At 33.0% G+C, this 12,238-nt stretch overlaps 1 pseudogene; it reads right to left on the bottom strand.

Annotated features, from left to right (window-relative positions):
• Positions 1-5,496: 5,496 nt before the first annotated feature.
• LOC108521351 (cytochrome b-c1 complex subunit 8 pseudogene) lies at positions 5,497-5,748 on the bottom strand (annotated as a pseudogene).
• Between the last annotated feature and the right edge of the window lie 6,490 nt (positions 5,749-12,238).

The following is a 12,238-nucleotide window of genomic DNA, read 5'->3' as shown; positions in this document are numbered from 1 at the left end:
TCCGCTGTTTGCTTATTTTTGCATATGCGATAATTTGGACATTACATGTTTTTTTTCTTACTTATAGTCGTTTATTCCTCTCTCTTTTCCCATTACACTGTGAATTCCACTTGGAAAAAACTATGCAGAATACCAGCCAAAATTTTCTTTGATTGTTGAGTATCTGTTTTGATTAGTCAGTGCTCACAATATATTAAGCACCTTGGTTATATGTCATATTTATTTCAGAATTTCTGAAGGACTTGAAATGTACTCTACTTAGTACCTAATGTTTCAAGTACATAACTTGAAATGTACTCTACTTAGACATAATACTAAAAATAATTGTTTATGGGTTAAATGAATTAATAGAATGTTTATCTGGAGATATGACAAAGAGAATGGTTTGAATATTTGATGTTAAATAATTATTTCCATTGAAAGTTGATTCAATTCAGCTGGAGAATTATGAGGTTACTACTTAGATCTCTTTCTTTTAGCAAGAACTGAAGTGAAGAAGGTACCACTGGCGACAAGGGAAAAACCTGACTTTAATTTTGTTAAAAAAATAAAACTAAACAAAGGAAAATATTTTGAAGTCTTTATTCTAATGCTCAATGCACTCACTTATTTTGGCAAGAGTCTCATCAATTAATCTAGTAATCAAACGCAGTGGCTATAGAGTAGTTCGTAATCTGTTGCCAAGAAATAGAGCAAGATTAATGGGCCTAAAAATTCAGATACATCAAGTGTCTACTAATACATTGAACTTTTCTTCTCATTAAAGGAAGTATTTGAATCATAATACCACAATATTACGGTGTTACAATAAGAAAGGCTTAATGAGATTGGTAGGTGAGTTAACTCACCAGTTGGTGAGTTATTTTCTTTCCTGCAACAGATTTAAAGGAATTCATTTTTTATGTACAAAAGATAGTAATGATTTCCAATTGTTTGCCAAATGAACACTAAACATGTACTTTGACATAAAATGTTCAAATAGATATTATTCTGTAGAGGAGTTTTAGGATTGCAGACCAGTTGATTGGAAAGTATAGAGAATTATCATATACTTAGTATCCCCACAGATATACAACATCCTCCTTATCAATATCCTGCACTAGGGTGGTAAATTTGTTACAATTACTGAACCTACACAGCCATCATTATCAACCAAAGTTCATAGTGTTGGCATTAGGTTCTTTCTTGATGTTAAGCATTTTATGGGTGTTCTCTTATCCCTTGAAAACACTGATCTTTTTAATGTCTCCATAGTTTTACCTTTTCTAGCATGTCATATTTTGAACTAATATAGTATGTAGCCTTCTCACATTGGCTTCCTTAATTTAGCAATGTGCATTGAAGTTTCCTCCATGTCTTTTTATGGCCTGATAAGTCATTTAATTTTAGTACTTAATAATATTCTAAAGTATTCATGTACAACAGTTTATTTATCAATTCACCTACTGAATGAAATTTTGGCAATTAGGAACAAAGCTACATATATGTCTATATGCAGATTTTCATGTGAATATAAATTTTTGACTCATTTGAATAAATTCCATGGAGCATAATGGCTGAAAACTATGGCCAGAATATATTTAGTTTTGTAAGAAACTGACAAGTTGGCTTCCAAAGATGCTGTAACATTTTAAATTTCCACCAGCAATGAATGAGAATTCTTGTTGTCCCACATCATCATCAGCATTTAATTTTGTCAGTGCTTTAATTTCAACCATTTAAATAAGTGTTTGGTGGTATTTCATTGTTGTTTTAATTTTCAGTACCCTAAGGACATGATGTGGAGCTTGTTTTCATATGTTTATTTGCCATCTGTTTATATTCCTTGATGAGGTGCCTGTTGAGATCTTCTGGCCATTTTTAATCAAGCATTATTGTTATTGTTGAGTTTTAAGTGAGTTTTTAAAATACATTTTGGGTAATAGTTGTTTATCAGATATGTCTTTTTCAAATATTTTTTTTCCAGTCTTTGGTATATATTCTCATTCTCTTCACAATGTCTTTTGAAGAGCAGAGTTTTAAATTTTAATAAAGTTCAGCTTATTAATTATTTATTTCAAAAACCATGGCTTCAGTATTATCTCTGTATATCATCAACAAAAGCAAAGGAATTCAGATATTTAAAATATTATCTCCTAGGAGTTTCATAGTTTTGCATTTCTTATTTATGTATATAATTTATTTTCAGTTAATTTTGTAGACAGTTTATTAATCCTTTTGTTTAATATGAATGTTCAGTCATTCCAGTGCCATTTGTTGAAAGGACTGTCTTTTTTCCATTGTATTGCTTTTGCTTCTTTGTCAAAGATCAATTAACTATATTTGCCTGAGTCAACTTCTGGGCTTACTATTCTGTTTAATTTATTTATTTGCCTATTCTTCTGGAAATATCACACTATTTTCATGCAGTAGGTCTGTAGAAAGCCTTGAAGTCAGATAATGTCAGTCTTCTGACTTTTTTTTTTTTTTTTTTTCTCTTTCTATATTGAGTTAGCTTTTCTGGGGTCTTTGGCCTCTCCATATGAATTTTGGAATTCAGTTGTCAATATTCACAAAAAAAGCTTACTGCAATTTTGATTAGCAATGTATTGAATCTATCAATCAACTTAGGAAAAACTGACATCTTGACAATATTGAGTTTTCCTATCTATGGACCTGGAATATCTCCCCATTTATTTGGTTCTTCCTTGATAATTTTTATCAGAATTTTATAATTCTCCTAGTAATCATATTATGCATATTTTGTTAAATTTATATCTGAGTATTTCATTTTTGGAGGTCCAAATGAAAATGATGAGTTTATATCATTTGTTTATTTTATGTTTTTTTTTTGTTTCTAATTTGACTTACTTATTGTGTGCGTCTATAGAAAAGCAGTTGATTTCTGTATATTAACTTTACATCCTATAACCTTGCTGTAACTGTTTATTAGTTCAGGAGTTTGTGATCTTTCAGATTTTCCACATAGTTGATCATATTATCTGTGAACAAAGACAGTTTTATATTTTCCTTTCCAGTCTATGTACCTTATTGCATTAGGAAGGATTTGTAATATGATGGGAAAAAGAATGGCGCGAGGTGCTATCCTTTCATTGTTCTAGATTGCTGTGGTTTGAATGTCCCCTCCAGAACTCATATTGAAACTTGGTCCACAGTATGGCAGTGTTGAGAAGTGAGGCCCTTAAGGGGAGATTGGATCATGAGGGTTCTGCACCCATGAATGAATTAATACATTCATGAATTAATAGATAGATTACTGGATTAGTGGCTTGTAATGGAAGGGGAACTAGTGGCTTTATAAGAAAAGGAAGAGAGACCTGAGCTAGCATATTAGCATGCTAAGCCTTCTCACCATGTGATACTCTGTACCACCTGGAGATTGTGTAGAGCGGTCCTACCAGCAAGAAGACTTTCACCTGATATAGTCCCTTGACGTTTTACTTCTCAGCCTCCAGAACTGTAAGAAAGGAATTCCTTTCCTTATGAATTACACAATTTCAGATATTCTATTCTAAGTAACAGAAAATGGAATAAACATTAATATTTACAGGGAAGCTTCAAGTTTCTCGCCATTATGTATAGTGTTAGCTATAGATTATTTGTACAAGTTATTTATCCAGTTGTGGGAGTTCCCCTCTATTCCTAGTTTGCTGAGAGTTTTTGTCATGAATAGGTGTTAAATTTTCTCAAATGTTATTTCTGCAGCTACTGATGTGATTATGTAGGTTTTTTTCTTTAGCCTGTTAATGTATTGTATTATATAAATTGAATTTTGAATGTTGAACCATCCATGCATACCTGAATAAATCTCATTTGATCATAATGCATAATTATTTTGATACATTTTTGAATTAACTTGTTAATATTTTGATGAGGATTTTGCCATCTATATTTTTAAGAGATGTTGGTTTTAGATTTTTTTGGTAATATATTTGTCTGGTTTTGGTGCTAGGATGGTGTTGGCTACATAGCAATAGAATGATTTAGGAAGTTTTCCTTCTGCTTCTATCTTCTGGAAGGTATTTTATAATTTCTCACTTAAGTGTTGGTAGAATTCACCAGTGAAACCATCTAGGTCTGGTGGTTTCTTTTTTGTAATGTTATTAATCATTGACTTAATTTATTTAGTAGATATAGGCCTATTCAGAGTGTCTGTTTCTTCTTAGGTAGGTTTTAGCAGATTGTTTATTTCAAGAAATTAGTCCATTTAATCTGTGTTATTAAATTGTGGGGCATGAAGTTGTTTGTAGTATTCCTTTATTATTTCTTTAATGTACATCAGATCTGCAGTAGTGGCACCATTTTCACTTTTGTTAGTAATAATTTGTGTTTTCTCTGTTTTTTTTTAAAGTTAGCCTGTCTAGAAGCTTATCAACTGTATACTTTTTTCAAAAAATACAATTTTTATTTTGTAGATTTTCTTTATTGATTTTGTATTTTTACTTTAATTAATTTTGGCTCTAATTTTTTTCTTTTGCTTTATTTGAATTTAACTTGTTATTTTATTATCTAGGTTCCTAAGGTGAACATGTAGATAATTGATTTTAAAATTTATTTTCTGTTACATGCTATAATTTTTTTCTAACCGTTGCTCTCACTGAATCTCATACATTTTGTTGTATTTGATTTTTATTTAGTTTAAAATACCTTAAATTTCTGTTGAAATTTCTTCTTCAATTATAAATTGCATTCTTATTGTATAATTAAGGAGTATGTCTTCTCATCAAGTATTTTGAGAGGTTTTTTCCAGCTATCTTTCTGTTGTTGGTTTCTAGTTTGATTGAATCATAATCTGAGAGTAGACATTATGTGGTCTTTATTATTTTAAATTTGTTATCTTTTATGTCTGAAAATGTGGTCTATTTTGGTGATAATTTCATGTAAGTTTGAGAAGAATGTGTATTCTGCATTGTTGAATGAATTATTCTGTAGATATTCATTACATCCAGTTAACTGATGGTGGTGTTGAGTTAAAGTATGTCCTTACTAGTTTTCTGCCTGCTGTATCTATCTATTTTTGATAGAGAAGTGATGATGTCTCCAACTATAGCAATTGATTCATTTATTTCTTCTTGTAGTCCTATCAGCTTTTGCTTCATGTATTTTGGCATTCTGTGAAATACATATACCTTAAGAATTGTTATTTTCTTGGAGAGTCAATCTTTTATCATTTTGTAATGCCTCTTCTTATCCCTGATAATTATCCTAACTCTGAAGTGTGTTCTGTGTGACATTATTATAGTGACTATTGATTTTTTATCTGTGTTAGTATGGCATATTTTCACCATCCCTTCACTTTTAATCTAGATGTGTCTTCATAAAGTTGATTTCCTTTTTTTCTTTTTAGTTTTATTCTTTTATTTTATTTTATTCTTTTCTTTTATTTTATTTTGCAGACCATAGGAAGTGTATTGTGTCTTTAAGACCTTACAATGCAGACTCCTCTTCCAGAGAAAGGTCTTTCAAGGACAGGAAACTGTCATCCGGATGCGTTGCTCATCTGTCATTTTCATAGGCAGCTGGATTCTTTCCCCTTGGATCTCTTGAAATCTTGAGTACCCCAGGTATAAATAAGATAAATGCTACACACGGAGGCATTATGCGAAGGAAAGCCTCTTGAGTGCGGCGCAACACATTGGGGATTCCTTTAGTGAAGTAGTGCGGCAAGGCGCGCTGCTCCTCAAAAGGTGACAAGCTGTAGGAGATCACATGCAGCATCTGCGTCCGATTCCCAAACTCGAGGCCCATCATGGCGGCGGCCGGGGGTCACCTAGCTCTGCGCAGTCACCGATCCGGCGGTCTCGTTCCTAAAGTTGATTTCTTATAAGCAACACATAGTTGAGTCTTTTTAATTCACCCTGACAATTGCTGTCTTCTAACTTAATATTATTAGACAATTGATATTTAAAGTACTCACTGATATAGTCACATTAATATCTATCATGTTTGATGTTTTCTATTTGATGCCCTTGTTCTTTGTTCCTATTTTGTCTTCTCTTTTTCTGCTTTCTGTAGGTTCGATTTAGCATTTTATATGATTCTGTTTTCTCTCTTCTTAGTGTATCAACTATGCTTATTTTTATTTCATTTTTTTAGTGGTTGCTTTGAAACGCAATTTCAGAAGTAGTGCAAGTACCTTATAATAACAACATATTTCTAATTCCTCCCTCTAATCACATGTAGGGTTGTTACCATTCATTTCGATGAAAAAGCTATAATCATCAATTACATTATTGTTATTTTTATTTTGGATAAACCATTATCTATTAAATCAGATAGGAATAAGAAAACTAAAACTACAATCTTACTTTCATTTATTCCTTCTCTAATATTCTTTCTTTCTTCATGCAGCTCCAAGTCTCTGGCCTACATTACTTTTTTTCTCTCTAAAGAACTTCTAACATTTCTTGCAAGGTAGATCTTTTGGCGACAAACCCCGCAATTTTCACAAGTCTGAGAAAGTCTATTATTCCTTCACTTTTGCATTGTAATTTTACAGGCTAAAGAATTCAGGATGATGTGGTTTGTGTGTGTGTATGTTTTGCTTTATTTTCTCTTGCCAATACTTTTAATATTTCACTCTACTCTCTTCTTGCTTGTATTTTTTGTTTGTTTGTTTGTTTGAGAAGTTGGATTAATTCTTATATTTTCCACTTTATAGGAGAGGTATTTTTTCTCACTGGATTAACTCAAGATTTGATCTTTATCTTTGATTTTTCTGCAGTTGAGATATGATATTCCTGGGTGTAGTTTTTTATATTGATACCACTTGGTGTTCTCTGAGTTTCCTGTATATGTGGATTGGTGTTTGGTACTCATTTAGCGGAATTCTAAGTCATTATTACTCCTATTTCTTTTATTTCTTTCTCTCTTTGCTCTCCTATTATTTTAATTTTGTAGATATTACAGCTTTTGTAGTTGTCCCACAGTTCTTGGATATTCTGTTGCATTTTTCCAGTGTTGTTTTTTCCTTGTTTTTCAGTTTGGGATGTTTCTATTGACATATCCTCAAGCTCAGAGATTCTTTACTTAGGCTCGTCCAGTCTACTAATGATCCTCTCAAAGCCATTTTTTATTTTTATTACAGTTTTTTTATAGTAAGTATTTATTTATTTACTTATTTTTTTGAGACGGAGTCTCGCTCTGTCGCCCAAACTGGAGTGCAGTGGCCGGCTCTCAGCTCACTGCAAGCTCCGCCTTCCGGGTTCAGGCCATTCTCCTGCCTCAGTCTCCCGAGTAGCTGGGACTACAGGCGCCCGCCACCTCGCCCGGCTAGTTTTTTGTACTTTTTAGTAGAGACGGGGTTTCACGGGGTTAGCCAGGATGGTCTCGATTTCCTGACCTTGTGATCCGCACGTCTCGGCCTCCCAAAGTGCTGGGATTACAGGCTTGAGCCACCGTGCCCGGCCAAGCATTTATTTTTTATATATTTTTATAATTTCAATTTCTCTGCTTTCATTGTTCATTGTTCTTGAATGTTGTGTATTTTTTTTGTTTTTCATTACAGCCCTTAGCATATTAACCAAATATGGTTTATATTCATGGTCTGATAATGTCAACATTTCTGTCATAACTGAATCTGATAACTTCAACATTTATGCCACCCCATTGCTCTGTTTCTCAAGTATGCTTTATAATGATTTTTATTGTTGCTGAACAGCAGATGTGATGCGCTGGTAAAGGAAAATGTGGAAAATAGAGTTTTATAACATCATGGTAAGGTGCAGAGGGAGAGGAAGCTTTCCGCAGCCCCATATTTAGATTTTACTCTTTTAGTGAGCCTCAGCTCCTGTGCTGTGAATTTCAAAAATGCATCTCAATTTTTTCTTTCTGCTCCTTATATGGTACAAGATGATTAGTGGCGGTTGGAGTTAGGTACCTCCTTTCCCCCAGATAGGTTAGGCTCTGCTAAAACCCCAGTAGGTTAGGCTCTGGCAAAATAGTTTTTCTCAAGATAAGATCTTGTTAAGAATAATGGAATGCTCTGGTGTATTTTAAAATTGTTACTTTTCCTCCCCCTGCCAGAAGCCAGAAGACATTTTGCTGTAATCTTCATCTTGAGAACTTTGTAGAGCTAAAGGCAAAACTCAAAAAAATGCAGAAGCCTCAGTATGATTTTTTATTTTTATTTTTATTTTCAATCTTAAGCTTGTCCACACTGAGCCTCCAGCATCAATGACAATTCAAGATTTCCTACTCGGGTACTGGTTCCAGCAGGAGTACGTTTCTGCTCTGTTAAGTTGAATTCTCTGTAGCTGCCTCTCTACAAACTCCACAGCAGTTTGTTCTGTGACCTCAGGTCTCTAGTGAATCTAAGAAGAGTGGTTTAGTTTTCAGTTTGATCAGCTTTTTACTTGTTGTTAGGATGCAGTAACGGCTTCAAAGTTCCTTACATGTTGGACTAGAAACCAGAAGTTCTTGACATGCAGTTTAATATAAATCTTGCCTCATTCCTACACCACACCACTCACCGTATCTATTTAGTCCACATCAAAGTTTTTACTCTTCCTCCCTTGATAACAACAGAATTTTCCACTCTCTCCACTTTTAGCACTTGCTGACCTCCCTGCTCGATCTTTGCCTCATAATACTCACTGATTCTTGGAGACTTAGAGCTATGTTCCTTCCTCTGGAAAAGTACTCTGTTCCCCTCCCATTACTGAAGACACTCTTCAATCAGTGTTATCTCACTAAAGTTAGCATCAATGTTTTTATTAACTTGCTTGAAATTTTTATTTAATCACTTATTCAAATGTATTTGTGCCCTATTAGGATAATGATTCAATGTATTTCTTGTTATTGTTAGTCTTTTAAAGCAATTTTTTTTTTTTTTCACAGTGCCTGGTACAAACACTAAATTCAATCTTCTTAAAGATATAAAAAAGTTGCCTAATGTATCCTTCTTTCAAATAAATAAGAAGGGAAGAAAAGCACTTAGGAAAAGAATCAAGCACTGTCTTATGTTCCCCTTGTTTTCTAAAGGGATTTGCATTTAAAATATGCATGTTTGGGGACAGAGTGAATTAATATTGAGTTTTCTCAGTGTGACTATTTGAATAAAACAACTCGGTCCTTAACTTTGTGCATACCAGGGTACAATTAATTGGCTTTGATCTATATTTTTTTTTTTTTAAATTTTTGGGTTTGAAAAGAAAAAAAACTAATAGCCATGAAAGTTTAATGAGATTGGTTGGTATGTGGTTGCCAACCAATTGAGGAGTTAAAATGTTAAAATACATATTCCTTTTGGAAAAGATTTGGAAGAATATATGCTCTTGATAATACAAACTTTGATCCAAAGCGTTGTTAAAGATGAAAACAGCTTTTGTTCTCTCACACCTAGAGATTGTCAGAGTTAAAGATGAGATCAGTTTTTTTGGGTACTGTAACCAGAGGTAATTATATTTGACTTGATCACGGCACAGTATATGTATTGAAACACCACTTTTTATCCCATAAATATATACAAGTATTATATATCAATTTTAAAAATTAATTTTCTAAAATTATTTATTTTAAATTGAGACATAAAATTGAATGTATTTATCATATGTAATGTGATGTTTTGAAGTACCTGCACACTTTGGAATGGTTAAATGTAGCTAATTAAAATATGCATTTCCTCATAGTTATTTTTGTGGTTAGAACATTTAATATTCATTCTTAACATTGTTTGAGAATGTAATACATCATTATTAAGCATAGTCACTATGTTGAAAAACAGATTTCTTGAACTTATAACTCCTATGTAACTATAATTTTGTATCTTTTGACCAATATCTCCCCAGTCCTCTTCACAGCCACCCCAATCTCTGGTAACCACCATTTTATTCTCTACTTTAATGAGATCAACTTTTTTAAATTCCACATGTGTGAGATTATGTAGTATTTGTCTTTCTCTCTGGCTTATTTCACTTAACATACTGTCCTCCGGGTTTCTCCATGTTATCGTGAATGACAGATTATTATTATTTTACATGGCCGAATAGCACATCATTGTGTATACATACAGGCATACCTTGAAGATATTGTGGGTTCAGCTCCAGAACTCTGCAATAAAGTGAATATCACAATAAAGTGAGTCACACAAATTTTTTTACTTCAAAGGGTATATAAAAGTTTTGTTTACTGTATACAATAGTCTATCAAGTGTGCAATAGAATTATGTTTTAAAAAGCAATGTGTAACCCTTAATTAAAAAGCACTTCATTGCTAAATAATGCTAATGATTCTCTGAGCCTTCAGCGGGTTATACTTTTCTTCTGGTGGAGGATTTTGCTGCTAATGATTAGGGTGGTGGTTGCTGAAGACTGGAGTGACTGTGGTAATTGTTAAAAATAAGAAATAAGTCAACAGCTGCATTAGCTCCTAAGAAGAGACTCAGCTTGTTCTTTGAAGCTTTAAAGCCAGGCATTGGCTTTTCACTGGCTATGAAAGTCCTAGATAGTATCTTCTTCCAGTAGAAGCCTGTTACATCTACATTGAAAAATGTATTACTTAGTGTAACTATCTGTCAATTGTTTCAGCTAGATCTTCTGGATAATTTGCTGTTTTACCTTGAGATTTCTTTCCTTAAATCTCAAGAACCAACATTTGATAGTTTCAAGCTTTCTTCTGCAACTTCCTAACTTCTCTCAGTCTTCAGAGAATTGAAGAGAGCTAGGGTCATGCTCTGAATTAGGATTTGACTTAAAGGAATGCTGTGACTGGTTTGATTTCTGTTCAGACCATTAAAACTTTCTCCATATCCTATCAATAATAAGACTGTTTCACTTTCTTATTATTCATGTTTTCACTGGAGTGACACTTTTAGTTTTTTTCAGGAACTTTTCCTTTGCATTCACAATTTGGTTGTTTGATACAATAAGCCTAGCTTTCAGGCTATCAGCTTTTGGCATGCCCTCCTCACTAAACTTAATTTATTTCTGGCTTTGATTTAAAGTGAGAGGCATGCAACCCTTCCTTGCTTGCAAACTTAGAGGGCATTTTAAGGTTATTAATTGGCCTAGTGTCAATATTGTTGTGTCTCAGGAAAGAGGGAGGCTTAAGGAAAGGGAGAGAGAAGGGGAAATGGCTGGTCAGTGAAGCTATCAAATACAGACAATATTTATCAATTAAGTTCACTGTCTTACATGGGTGTTTGAGGTTTGTGACACCCCCAAACAATTATGATAGTAACATAAAGCATCAGTGATCCAAGATCACCATAACAGATATAATAATCGTGAAAAAGTTTGAAATATTGTGAGAATTACCAAATTGTGACCTAGAGACACGAAATGATGATACTATACTATTGGAAATATAGCACTAATACACTAGCTTGATGCAAGGTTACCACAAAGTTTCATAAAAAAATGCAATATCTGTGAAGCATAATTAAATAAAGTGCAATAAAACAAGATATGTCTACGTCATTTTTTTAATTAATTGATTCATTCATTGATGGATACAGGTTGATTTGATATCTTGGTTATTGTGAATAGTGCTTCAATCAACATGTGGGGGGAGATATTCTTTTGACAACTGATTTTCTTTCCTTTGGGTATACTCTGAGTAATGGGATTGCTGGGTTACATGGTAATTCTATTTTTAAGTTTTGAGGAACCTCCATAACTGTTTTCCGTAATGAATACACTAATTTACATTTCCATCAACAGTGTGCAAGGTTTTCCTTTACATCCACACTGTCATTGTAATCTTTTGTCTTTGTTATAATAGCCATCCTCACAGAAGTAAGGTAATATGTCATCATGGTATAATTTGCATTTCCCTAATAATTAGTGATGTTAAGGACTTTTATTTCATTTATCTGTTGTTCATGTGTGTATTTTCTTTGGAGAAATGTCTATTTAAGTACTCTGCCCATTTTTTAGTTGGGTTATTTGTACTCTTGGCATTGAATAGTTTGAATTCTTTATACATTTTAGATATTATCCCATTATCAGATGCATAGCTGACAAATATTTTCTTCCTCAAGAAAATATTTTCAAACCTCAAGAGTGTTTCCTCACTCTTAATGTTTTCTGTTGCTGTGCAGAACCTTTTTAGTTTGATGTAATCCCATCTGTCTACAGTTGTTTTTGTTGCCTGTATTTTGAAGTTATATCAGAAAAAATAATTGCCAAGACCAATTTCGTGAAGCTTTTCCTCTATGTTTTATTCTAATCATTTCATAGTTTTGGGTCTTACATTTAAGTCTTCAACGCATTTTGAGTTAATTTTTGTATGTAGCATG

The sequence above is a fragment of the Rhinopithecus bieti genome, unplaced genomic scaffold (genome assembly GCF_001698545.2).
Source record: "Rhinopithecus bieti isolate Rb0 unplaced genomic scaffold, ASM169854v2 scaffold_60143, whole genome shotgun sequence".
NCBI lineage: Eukaryota > Metazoa > Chordata > Mammalia > Primates > Cercopithecidae > Rhinopithecus > Rhinopithecus bieti.
This window is presented reverse-complemented; position numbering and strand designations above follow the sequence as displayed.